The following is a 9,958-nucleotide window of genomic DNA, read 5'->3' as shown; positions in this document are numbered from 1 at the left end:
ATCCTGACTCTCTCTTTAGGTGTTTGTGTAGAGATCTCTACCAAATGGGGAAGTTTTAGGACCAACATTGCATCATATTGTTGCTTTGATCTTTTCATATATCATATGCAGTAAAATATGCAAGCATCATCTGAAAGGCAATGTGCATGTGTGCAAATGTATGTTTGAGAAGAAATAACACGATCTCTAATTGATACTCTGTAATACTCCTTCGAAACTTAGCATCTTCCAAGGATGTATGGTTTGATGTTAAGATCTAATTAAATCAACTAACTTTAAACCTTGACTTTTTTTTCTTTTGTCTATGTTTCCTATTAACAAGGGGAAAGAAGTAAAAGGTTGCAGTTTGCAGTTTTCCACATTAGAAGAACCCATGCATTTTGACTTGTTCCCTTCTGGAGCAACAGTGGAGATCAGCAGGGGGCGTGGCTTGTGTGGTGCCTGAGGATCATACCTCAGTGCCAGTTCGCTTACATGAGTGCCAAGCTATTGTCCCTGACTAAGGACATACTGTAGTTGCTAAATAAAAAAAGTTATAACTAAGGTAGGAGAGTGGAGGCTGAATGTGTCTTCTAAGAATGCTCAGACTCAAGTGTCAGTGAACTGATATTGGCATAATCCTCTAAGTCCAGGCTGCAGCGCCCACACTGTTAAGTCCATCCTGGGACATGAGAGCTTAAGCTCCCTGCTTTACGTAGAACCTTTCTGAATAAAAATCATGAGTAAAATGCAGTGATTAAAAACCATAAGCGGTAGATTAGAATGTGAGTAGTGCTGCCACTGTATCCACTTAGCAACTAAATTACAAGTCATAGCCAATTACAATCTTTATCTCTCCATCTCTGTCTCTGTGCCTCCTCTCTCTTCTCATACACACAAACACATGCACACATGCACACACACATACACACACACACACACACACACACACACACACACACACACCCTTGCCCTTCTCTGTCTTGTCCATCGCTCTCTATCTCTTTGTGGTGCTAAGAATAACAAGCAAGGTCTTGCACCTCATATCACAGACCCTAGTGTTGTTTCACTTTTTATTTTGTTAGATCCACTGTTCCACTGTGTGTGTGTGTACATGTGATGTAATTGTGTGTGCATGTACATGCATGTATATGTATGTATCTATGTGGACAAACACACATGCAATACCCATATGGGTTTTTATTACACACGTTGAAGCCTGGCTTCCTGCTTCTACTTTCCTTCTGTGATCTGCACAACTTGGACTAGACTCCATTTAGAGAAATTATTTCATCATTCCTATTATTACTCTCTAATCTTAAGTTCATTTATTTATGTTTCGGCTTAGGTGGATTTCTGTTTGGTTGGTTGGTTAGTTTGTTGGTTGGATCTGCCATGCTGGGGATCGAACCCGGGGCCTCACAGGTGCTAAGCCTGCACTGTACTATCAAACTGCTTTCCTGTTCCTGTCTCATAAGAATCAGTCTGAAAGAAATTTCAGTCCTTGCTTGAAATTGCATATGTTTCTCAGATGCATCATTCCTCTGGTGACTTTCAAAATTCTTTCTGACAGAATTTCCCAGCTAATAATGGATACAGATAATGTTTTCTTACAAAATCAAGACAGCGTCCTCCACAGCCTGGAAGATCTGGCTCAGCAACCCAGACTCAGAGGCACACCTACTTGGTTGCACCACTTTTTAATCGAGTTGTGAATCAGGATCGGGAAGCTGGAAATCAGTCAATGTATTGTGTTTGTAACAGCAGAAAGCCCAGAAGAGCAATATTTAGCAGGGAGCACATTGCTGAAAGGCACCAACAGTCTACTGAAGTCCGTTGTATCTATAGGACCTCTCGTTTTCCCTTGCGGACCATGCAAACGAAAAGTTACTTTTTTCCGAGGCTGCATTCCTGCACATTGTTGGCACATGTGCAAGACACTAATCTGTTCTGTAATGAGGGCTTGGTGCCACACAGAGAGAGTACATGGGGATGGAGCCAGAAAATCTGAGTTCTGAGCTCAGCTATAAGCGTAATTTATGTGTGAACTTCATTATACATTTAATTCCTCTGTAAGCGTATTTCCTTATTTGAGAACCAAAGCTAAGGAGGACAAGCTTGCTTCCCAGAGCAGACCTATCCTTAGCAAAGCTTTTGCTGACTGCACACTCCTTGGGCTGCAGGAGATACAAAAATGAAGGAGGCATGCATGGCCACTGCTCTCAAGTGCCTCTGCATTCTCGGGTTCGTAAAGACATGAGTATAAGGCTGTAAGATGGGATATGCAATAACAAGAATTCAGTGAGAAATTAGCAACGGGCTCCTCAGAGGGAATAAGGAAACAGGAGTAAGTAAGAAAACACACCAGTATGCAGCAGGGAGGAAGTGTTGAGCGCAGTGGGGGTAACATGCTTTGGGAGTGCTGGCTTATTTGAGTTTTCCTTTTGGAGAAAATTGTGGAACTAGCTGAAAGATGGTGGAACATACTACATGTGTGTTTTATATATGAGGCACAACGTAAAATAAAATCTGAAGACAATCATTACATATCTCTAAGCTATATGTCCCTCTTTGTCAGCTAAAGCAGCCTTCCCATAGGTGCTCAGTTGAGACTACCCTAGAGCTAGAATTATTGCAAGATTATCATCAAAACTTCTTCAAATGTGAAAATCTGGTCTTCTTTTATGAAAACGATGCCAGGAGCTGCTTCCAAATCTGATGTTATGAACCCTGTTGGTCTTTAGTGGATGTAACAAATGCTCCAATGTGTTCCCTATCTGTGAAAGTCAACACTATATTATGAAGACACTTAGTATTTATTTAATATTAGACCATAGCTTTTCCTCACATGCTCTACTATCATAAATGGGAGATGAGGAAGCCTGGTGCCATTTGTATCTGGAAGGATATCTACCACATGCTGGTCCTCAGTTCTGAAAAGCACCATGGTCTACCTCAGTGCCCTGTTAGAGATGGTAGAGGCATCAGTTATTATACATCCAACTAGGGCTTTGGTTGTCATTTCTCTGAGTATTTCAACTCTCTGCTCTTTAACCATGAAGTTGACCTTGAGTTTTGTGTGCATTTTTTAGTGAAAGGCTGATTGAGATTGCAACATCTGTGACTATACACTTAAATAAAGCAGTCAGGAGTATACACAGAATTACTGACTGCACAAATGCCTCAGGACTTAACCATTCACTGACTTCCCTTAGAGAGCTTCAGGGAGCAGACAGGCAATACCAAAGTCAGGTGGAAAATCACCGAGAGAGTAGGTTTATCAAGCACATTTATATGCACCAGTGTTTAAAGCTTAGCATCTTGAGGTGGTGCAGCCATAGCAGGGCAGAGGTGGAGGCAAGGGGCAGGGGGCTATGAGTCAAAAGTGCCCTGCTATCTGCATGCAAAAATCAGGTAGGATTTTTCAAGTTACCTCAAAAGCATAAAGCTGTCACTTCTCCTTCTACCTGAAGCTGAGGAGAGACAAACTGAGGAAATAAAAGTGGAGTGTGAAGTCACCAGGCCTGAAACTGGATAGAAATCCACTGCCCTACCAGTCCTTCAGAGAGGAATTCCAGAAGGGACAAGTAGCTCACGGAGCAGTTGTGTGTTTTCATCAATAATGAAGTTTATATTGTAGTCAAATAGACAGATGTAAGTTCCCAAAACCCTGGGATGACAGTCACATCAAGGGCCAAACCATGACAACAGGGTCTAAAGACCAGATTGGAAGACTGAGGTATAGAAGGGAAGGCTTGTACTTGGTGTAGCCATAAAAGCCAGAACCCTAGCCTATATTTATGGTTCTAGGGACAGAGACCTTTTGTGCATAGTCATTACAAGCAAGAGAGGTCATCTTTTCTATGATTTTTAAAAGAGGAGAGTATTAAGATATGGTCTTGCACTGAGTTATAATTCAGTAGATTGTAGAAAATAATATGGTATGTCAAGTAATTGTTTTGCATGAATATTTGTTCATCACCATCATTAAAAGGGACTAACCTAAAGCCATTGTAGGACCCAGACCCATGGTTCTGATTCTTACTGTGGAGTACTTTCCCTTCCTGGCTGTTGACAACTTCATCGCCGGGGCACTTGGTGTGGTAGCAGCCCTATGCACACTGTGGCAGCAAATAGGAAGGGCCAAGGAAAGGGATATCGTTATTAATCAGGCTATTGAAGCTTAAGACATTGTAACCTTTGGGAAATAAGAATTTGAGGATGGCATTTCGTAGCCAAGAATGGAACTGTGCACATGAATAAACAAAAATGTTAGTTATTTTTTGTAGAATCTATCATGTAAACTCCTGCTGTGGGCTAGTTAGGAAAGTTAAACATAATAGAGAATAAAATGTTGATGTTTAAAATGAAAGTGTTCAAAAATGTTAAGTAAATATAACCAGCATTCGATGTGAACTGGTTTGATTTGAAGACCTGCTGTGTGTAAATCAAACCAGTGGGTGTGGAGATGAGCCTTTTTATTTTGATGAGTAATGCCAGGTACCCAAATGAGGAAGTTACTTACTTATATAATGAAGCTGTATACTAAAACATGAAGAAGTCCTTTAAATAATACTAGATACTAGTGCTAATGCTGTAGCTTTTGTATTGTGGGATTGCATTAGGTTTCTGCAAAATTCTCAAGATGAACGACTTAAAAAAAAAAGCAAAATGTGTACTTGGGATCACAGCGTCAGGGGTTTCAGTACATGGTCAGTTGGCTCAATTTCATTTTGTCTTGTGTTGAGACAAACCATCATAGCTTGAGCAAGCGTCAGAGGAAATATCTGAGTCTCACTCCAGTATTCAACACTCATTTCTTCCACCCACGGCTTGCTGCTAAAGCTTCAGGCCCCATGAGCTGGAGAATCAACTTCCAACACATGAGCTGTAGGGAAACACGTGAGATCCAACCCACAGTGCGGTCTAAATACAAGCTACAATGTCTAGGGAACAAGGGAATAATGGGTGGCAGCCATCAGCTTTTGGAATAGTGTGTGTGTGTGTGTGTGTGTGTGTGTGTGTGTGCATATACCACAACAAGTATAAGGAAGTCAGAGGATAACCTTGGCTATCAGTCATCACTTTCCAACATGTTTGAGAAAGGGCCCTTTGCTCTTCACTGCTGTATGTATCAGGATAGCTAACTCAGAAGAACTTTCGAGAATGCCCTGGTCTTTGGCTCCCGTGCCACTGTAAGGAAACTGATTACAGACACGTGCTAGTGCACTTGGCCTTCGGGTTCTTCTGCTCCCACACCAAGCACTTTACCTGCTGAGCTATGCTTCTGCCTGTGCAGTATTAGCTATTCATTGAATTATTGAAATTAAATTGCTGTATTTTACTTAATAGCATATTACACTGATTCATGGCCATTGCATTAAAATATATCTTTAATATTTAATATTACATGTATAGTTCATGAATCATATATACTTATATAGAAGGTGTTCCTTTGGCTGAGTATGTATCAAAATTTTAACAAGAGGTGCCTCTAGGTTACATGATTATGTTTTATTCTGTGTACTCTATTTCATATATTTTAAAACAATAAAATAAACAACACAAGTGTTAAAGCCCAAAGAAGTAATTTTATTTATAAAGTGATCAAAATTCTTGTGCCTATAGCTAATCCAAAGTGAACTAACTTAGAAATATTTGATCAAGTTGTTAGTGTTAATATCAATACAAATAATGAGGACTTGTAAAATCCAAAAGGACAGAAGTTACTGGCTAAACATAGGATATTCACAGACCATCTGAAGGAGAAATCTTGCTGGGATTGGTGGCTCAGGCCTATAATCCCAGCTATTCAGAGCCAAGGGAAGGACTGTTACAAGTTCAAGGCCAAGTATACACATAACACTGATCTCAATCCTCACTTTAAATAGATAAATAAACAATGAGATGCGAAGGACTAGTGAGTGTTGAAACACAGTCTCACCAGCAAGCAAATGATCCATAGTAAAATTAGAATTTCCCTTTTCATTGTTAAAGTTCAAAACGTTGTTTCACGGTGCTGTAATGGTTAGAGTCTTCTAAATATGTTTTGGTGCTATTTTCTTGGAAAATAGGGTGATACCATACCATCTAATGACTTAGGCCCTATCATTTGGCCTAGTACTTCTAGCTATGTGACTATTTACCAAGAGACTGGTCATAATACTATGATGATAATTTACAAAAGTAATATTGAGTATTGTGTTCATTTTGTCACTATATATAAACATGGAAGAATGTAACTTTTAACAATGAGTGATGAGTTTATAGTTGGCTTTTAAAATTTGGAGTTTTCGCCGGGCGGTGGTGGCGCACGCCTTTAATCCCAGCACTCGGGAGGCAGAGGCAGGTGGATCTCTGTGAGTTCGAGGACAGCCTGGACTACCAAGTGAGTTCCAGGAAAGGCGCAAAGCTACACAGAGAAACCCTGTCTTGAAAAACCAAAAAAAAAAAAAAAAAAAAAAAAAAAATTTGGAGTTTCCAGTTTTTCTTTCTAAGATTTATTTATTTTATGTATATCGTTGTTTCCTTAGCATGTATGTCTGCACAGCAGAAGAGGGCATTGTATCCAATGGGGCTAATTATAGATGGTTGTGAGCCACCATGTAGGGTGAGCTCAGGTTTGAACTCACGGCCTCTGGAAAAGCAGCCAGTGCTCTTAACCACTGAGCCATCTCTCCAGCCATGGAGTTTTCAGTTTTTGCTTCTACTTAGGAGATTACTCTTTAATCTAATTTTCCATCATGATGAAAAAGTATATGAAAAATGATTGTATCTCTACATTTCTACATCTGTTGAGGTGAATTGCTTTGAGACCTTCAGAAGCCGAGCATTATCTAAAAGGAGGGATGCGATGTGGCAAAGCTCCTGCTATTATTATAATCACAGAGTGGGCTGTTGGCTGAATGAGCTGCAGGCTGCTGTGTACATGGCATTGGATGTTGGTTAAACAGAGGATGGGAGGAATTATGAGGCTGCAGCCTAATCATACATCAGAGCTTTGCGTAGAACTGGGGTCAAATGTACAGATTCTCACTTTTATCCTGTCTCGTGTCTCAAAGTCTTCATTTGTGAAACAGCACTAATGTAATTCTAAGTCATAATTTTTATGAGAATTAAATGTTTTATGTATGTAAAATTCTTTGAAGAGTACTTGACCGATGAAAGGTTCAAAGACAGATAGACAGTGAGCGAGAAACAGAGAGAAAGACTGAATGCTGTCTAGTATTTTACCTTTCACAATAACATCTGTGCACAATCTTCTATCTTGAATACAACTATCAGGTTTGGTCAGAACCTCCTTCACCTTCGGTGTTTAGAAGGCACCCCCATCTGTCAGAGCCTAACCGGTGACCCTAAAACAGACGTGACCTTATATCTTGATTTTGAATGCAGTTTTAGACTAAAGAGAAAGTTGGTCTGGTGACTTTGGCAGCTTCTACGAATGTTCATTCTTGTCACCCGTGTAGGATACATGGGGAAGGAAATCACTTAGCTGAGAGAAAACCAGAGTTTGGGAAGTTACTCTGTGTGCTCCACCGGCTACCCTTTAATTTGGATGGGAGCTGACATTTAAAGATGTACCTGATTTTGTTTGCAGCAGCTTGGAAAGTCCCCACAGCTCTTAGCTTCCCCCATGCTCTAAAAACCCCAACCTTTTTTGGACTATTACAGGTTTATCAAGCTGGCAAGTTTCCCTTTCCACAAATGATTATTAAGGATTTGAGATGTTAAGCTTAGATTGGAGTCATTATTTTTCCTCTCTATTTTGATGAAGCACTGTGCTTTGATTCTTATGGGGAAGGTATTCCATGAAATAAATGTTTGTTTCACAATAAGCTTTGGGAAAGACTCACTGTTCACCTCTCTTGTCCTTTCTTATAGAATGAAATTGTTTGCAACACTATTTTTAGACACTAAATGTGATAGGCGTGAAAAAACATTCAAAAATGTGTTGTCTAATGGAGGAGGTACACACTACTTTTATTGAAAGGTAGAATTTCACAGCTGCTTTAATTGACATCATATAATGTAAGATTCTACTTTGTCAGAGGGAGTTGGCACACGCCTTTAAACCCAGCACTCGGGAGGCAGAGGCAGGAGGATCTCTGTAGTTCAAGGCCAGCCCCATCTACAAAGTATGTTCCAGGACATCCAGGATCGTTACACAGAGAAACCCTATCTTGAAAAAAATAAATAGAAGATTCTACTTCAACTAGGAAATTGGAGAAGTCCCCTGAAGCTAGTAGTAAAAGAATATCAAAACAAACATTTGTCTCAGGCGAACACAGAACACAGGTTAACCGGGTAAAGAGATGCGAGGTACCAAATGAAGAAGCAGATGGAAGAGGAGAACAGCGGTGGCCACATACGTAAGGCCTCATGCAGTGGGCGCAGTGGAGTGTGGGCAAGATGAAGCTGGGATCCGATTTTGATGGGTTGGAACCTCTTTCTTAATAGTTGTCGTTGGGGCACCCTGTGAGTGCCCCAACATCCCCTCTAGGAAAGGTAAAGAAATGATGAGGACTCCAGGAGCCAGGAGAGAGAAGACTTTGCAATTTTTCCCTTTTGTTGCCTCACCCAGGGAGCTACCTTTTGGTTAAGACACAGAAAGATTACTAAACTTAGGACTAGATCCACATTCTTTCTTAGAGTTTTCATTATTGCCATAAAAACGAGTCACCAATTTTTGCTTTCCTTTGGTAAATAAATAATCCCAAGCATTCATAGTCTTGGCTTCTAACCTCCCTTCTCTTTCAAGTCAAGAAAATGAGTTTCTTGATGGGGACCTGTGTTGTGCGCATGACTAAACTCCACAGAGCCTATGCTTTTCCCTTCTGTTGCACTAACCCGCACCCATAGGATGGACTTAACCATTTTGCTAGAGGTCTTTATGAGCCATGCTGTTCCCTACTCAAGCCTATGTGGGCTGGATGGAAGTTTTCCAGAACCACTGAGATCCCCAGGAAAGCAGAGTGCAAGGAACTGTTACTTCTCCATAACCTCCAGCCTGATTAAGTGCATGGTTCTTACATGCAGGATGCTAATTCTGAAACCAAACATTATCAGATATACTTTAATTAGCACCCTTATGAATATGTTTGTGTTAACTTCAAATTGATATGGACAATTAGCTAATTTTTCTTCATGGGAATGTCCTAAAGCAAAAAATAAATAAATAAACAACATGCGTTTGGGTTCCCAATACATTGCTTCTTTTTCCCCTATGCCCCTTAAGCATTTAAGTACCTGTGTGGTTTAACTACATCATTTGTACAATACACTGAGGGACAGCTAGCTATAGCTGTGAAAAAAAAATGAGAGAAATCTCCGTAGCACTTCTCTTAATCCTGGACAAAGACACAGACTGCCCTCTTTGTAAAGGTCTTGAGGAATCCTGAGCTACGGCACTCTGTCATTTCCCAAACCAGGAATCTGAATCTAGAAGAGTTGAGCAACTTGCCCCTAGGGCATGGAGGTTGCTAAAGCCAGAACTGGGAACACAACTCTCTCATCTCCAAATCCCTTGTCCAGGCTCCTTTCCTCAACTTCCCAACATTCTCAAACAGCCATGGCACTAGGCTCTTCGATTTCTATTTATAGTCTTGATTCATGTCTGACTGAGGCCACAGACTGATCTGGTCATGTGTGATTGACATATAGAAAGAATAAGACATTTCTTCCCCAAATCCTTCTGGGAATCTTTAAACTTGGTTGAAGAAGTTTGTTTACCCTTTGATTATATGTAATTAATAGCTCAGTTACGGGATTCAAATGGCTGCCCTATCAAATTAGTATAAAAATTAATATAGTAACAGATGTACTTTAAAACAGTGATTCTCAAGCAAAATTCATTCAGGATTGAATGAGGTTGTGTAAAATCCCCTTGTTGGGCTGGCAGTTCTTGGGGGATCCCATTCCAGCTGGGGCTGGGTCCGACACTGAAAAAGCATACCTGGGGTCCTCCAGGTTTTACAGT

The sequence above is a fragment of the Peromyscus eremicus genome, chromosome 12 (genome assembly GCF_949786415.1).
Source record: "Peromyscus eremicus chromosome 12, PerEre_H2_v1, whole genome shotgun sequence".
Taxonomy (NCBI): Eukaryota; Metazoa; Chordata; class Mammalia; order Rodentia; family Cricetidae; genus Peromyscus; species Peromyscus eremicus.
This window is presented reverse-complemented; position numbering follows the sequence as displayed.